Source organism: Arachis hypogaea, chromosome 18 (genome assembly GCF_003086295.3).
Source record: "Arachis hypogaea cultivar Tifrunner chromosome 18, arahy.Tifrunner.gnm2.J5K5, whole genome shotgun sequence".
NCBI lineage: Eukaryota > Viridiplantae > Streptophyta > Magnoliopsida > Fabales > Fabaceae > Arachis > Arachis hypogaea.
The window spans coordinates 23217236-23220950 of record NC_092053.1 but is presented as its reverse complement, the minus strand read 5'-3'; the positions used below and the strand labels follow the sequence as shown (position 1 = coordinate 23220950).

At 39.0% G+C, this 3715-nt stretch overlaps 1 long non-coding RNA gene across 1 annotated transcript; it reads right to left on the bottom strand.

Moving 5' to 3' along the window:
- Positions 1–1064: 1064 nt before the first annotated feature.
- On the bottom strand, positions 1065–3715 carry LOC140181551 (uncharacterized). The gene is made up of 4 exons (XR_011876333.1): positions 2243–3715; positions 1735–2091; positions 1511–1640; positions 1065–1406 (listed from the first exon to the last, which is right to left on the bottom strand). It is a non-coding gene; the product is annotated as an uncharacterized lncRNA (long non-coding RNA).

Sequence of the window (3715 nt, the reverse complement as noted above, 5' to 3'; positions counted from 1 at the left end):
AAACAAGGAAAGAAAAGTACCAATCTGAGAGGGAGCCAAAAAAGAGAGCACACCAAACAACAGTGTCACGTACGTTCCTCTCCAAGAAGGAAGACTCCAAAAAATCCAAGAAAGATATAATCTTGGAAGCTGAGGCAGTCGAAAAGGAACAAAAAGAAAATTTGCTACCAAAGGGAAATGGAAGGAAGAAGCGTCGTAGAAAATGAAAGGAGAAAAAGAAGAAGAAGGGGCGCCAGGACCTTTATAAACGCCGAAAGAGTAAAACGGCGAAGGAATAAGAACCCAATTCAAAAGCTTTAAAAGCGCTCGCAAGAATCAAGGAAACTGTCGCGCCAATCTAGCCCTACATTTAAAGTGGGGCAACATTTCGAATTTCAAAACCAGCAAAGGACCAAGTCGCCCAACCTGCTCGAGGAAGAAGTGTCCGACGAAGACAAAGTCACGAAATACTTGAGCTCGATCTATGAAAATATCAAAGTTCAAGCCGGGGTACTGTTCATACCATAGACCGAACTTCTAAGCCAAGACCCTTGAAGATAAAAAGAGCGACTTCGGAGGAAGGCCCTCCAATCGCTAGCCGACCTCTTCTAAGAGGTCGAACACCCACCAAGGAGCCCGCGGCTCCGAGCACCCGACACAGTGAGGTCACTACTCCTAGAAAGCGGTGATCAAAAGGATAAGATCTCAACAAACTCCTAAGATATAAGATAAGATAAGATTATCGCCTCCAGGGAGGTCATTACACTCTACTATAAATACGCTGAAACCCCCAGGTATAACTCACGTTCTACTATACTAAAAACTTGCCTAAAGCCCTTGCTAACTTAAACATTTGAGTCTCTTGCAGGTACCACTCCCCAACCTCCTCACGAGAAACTCGGAATAGGCGGCACCTCGGCATCAACATGTCGGACGCTGCCACTCGAAGGGATCCGGACCTCACGTTCAGACCCGACTCGACGTTTAAAGTAACCCTCGGAACAAGACTCAAGTCATGAACACAATTGAACAAATAGCTTAGTGGTAATAAGATCTAAGAAGTATGCAATGTTCTACCATCAATCTTCCAGAAGACATACTAGATATTGATTATTCATTCAAAAACAAAATTATATACTAATAATTCGCACCTTAATTGTTTGCTGATTATTCGTTCAAAAACGTGAAGAAGCATATTCTAGAATATATAAAATGATGAGAAACATATGCAGAAGCACTTATGATATGCATGCCAAATGTGTTCTGCTATTCCTAATTCAGTTTTAATCCAAACATTACTGCTAGAGCGTGTGGCAGGAACATCATGGTTCTGCTTGCCCTCGTATGTCACAGATTTAAGGTCATGTGATGCTCTCTCAACGTGTTTCCTCACAGTGCAGCCTACATTGGTGCACCTGAAGTAACTCCTGCAGCAAAACAAAAACAGGCCAACCCAAGTTCAGCTTTGCAAGTTGCATGAAGATGAAGGGGAATAAGAGAGCAACGAAATAGTTAAGAGGAGAATGGCTACCTCGGGTTGTGATTTCCTCCACTGATAACCATCATCAAGGATGTCTACTTCGATGGTACTTTGTACAACTATAGGTTCATGAATACCTTTAGTAGCTCCACTCAACTCTGTTGCATATGATTCCAGTTTTCTGAGAATTAAATAGTTGATTTCACTTAGGTAAATAATAGTTTCTGAAACTATTTTTATTCAAAAAAAAAAAACAAAGAAGCAACGTCAAGTACCATCTTTCAGATTCTGATTCATCTCCTTCCCCATCATAACCGAATGATATACTACCATGTGTACCTCGATGGCTCGATCATCATCATCTTCATTAGAAAAAGTAAGAGTCATCCACCGCATCTCCCGAGTCTTGTTGAGTAACGTTTTGAGCCTGTGAGTTGGTGGATTGGTTGCAATACTCAAGGGCAACAGATGCTGATGATGTCACTTCAAGGTTGTCAATCTTCCAATTAGAAGCTCTGACTACATTCCCCTTCTGTAAATGGGCCCAGCCCGGCTCTCCATCGATGCCAAGATGAGAGGTTTATCTCAAATCTAGCTGCCATGGTAATGCTGGATTTGAAGATACTGGAAGACTGAAATTGGTACAACAATAAGACCAAAAAGAAAAAAAAAAGGTACAACAATAGAAAAATAAAAAAAAAAACAAAAAAATCAAAGACATGAAAAACAGCTGTAATCACAATCCAACACCATAATCAAGAGACAGGAACTGAGAATAAGAACCTTTTTCAACATAGAGAATCCAGATGAAGAAGGCGGCGGAGATGGCGTAGAGAAAAAGAATTCCAACCTTCTTGTGGCCACAAACTTGCAGATCCAACGGAAGAGCCTATCTTTCACCATCTTGGACGCCTTTCGTGCCAACGCTGCTTAAATAGGAGACACTCTGCTTTCAAGCAGATACTCATAACTCCAAGAAGAACAAAGACAATGACATTATACCCTCAAATCAACATCAACACATGCCTCTCTCCCTCCTCCTCATCATTCTCCAAAACACCCTTCAATCTTCCAATGCTTACACCCTACAACACAGAAAACTCTCAATGGCTGATTTTCAACGACCATCAACTTTGCAAATTGGGATTTAATTAGCAATGCCACTCACTATTCGATTTACTTTTTGGGCATTCAACACGCAAAAGAGCATCCAAAAGTAATAATAAAATGGTAGGAATAAAAATGGAGTCAGGCTTATGGAGGAAAATTGCAGATTGATTGTTGAAAGAGTTGTGCGGGAAAGTTGGCGCCCAATTTACTGCTTTACTTTGCTTTTTGTCTATATCTACTATATCTTATTTTATGTTTGAATTTTGAATCAGCAAGACACTTGTCAACCATTCAAATAAAACACTGTCGACTATATAGGTTGGACACTTGTCAAACAATGAACTACCTACTACTTTATCATCATTATCATTGTCATTGTTATTATATATTAATAGATAAATAGATAGATAGATAGATGATAGATTAATAGATAGATAGATTTTGTTCGGTCTCATCATGCCAATCTACAGCTATATATACCTTGGGTTCACATTTGTCTGTGTCATTTGCCTACCTAATAAATAGGGGAGAGTATGTAACACAAACTAAAATATAATGCTGTGTTTCTGATTTCTCAACCTAAAATTCAAGTAGTGTCAAAATACTTGAGATCGATATTAGACAAAGTTACTTGTTTTCTCTTTTTTTTAAAAGGTATTTGGGATGAGAGGGCATTCTAAAGCAATACAAACGTAAATGAAGAAAAAAAACGAGTAAAATCTAAAAGCATGAGAAGCACAATGTATAAAAAGTAGCCACAACAATAGTGATAAACGACATACCAAGATAGGTAACGTAGTCTGAGATTTACAAACTCAAGGGTGCCAGTTTTAAGTTGAACTTAAAAGTTTATTAATGGACATTAAAAGAAGGGGCAAGTGCCATAGTTGTTACTTGTAACTTGTAAGGTAATAGAAAGTACGGGCCAGTGAAGTTACAAGCATAATCAAAGAACCACAATCCTACAATCACCAAGTAAAACTAAAACACAAGAATAGAAATTGAAATCGTATTTCTGTGCCTAGCGTGAATAGCATAATGAAAATTGAATGTATTTTGAAGGGCAGATCTGTGAGAATAGAAAACCTAAACCCTAGAAATGTATGGGAATGGATGGTGGAGGGGAAGGAGGGTACTTGAAAGAAT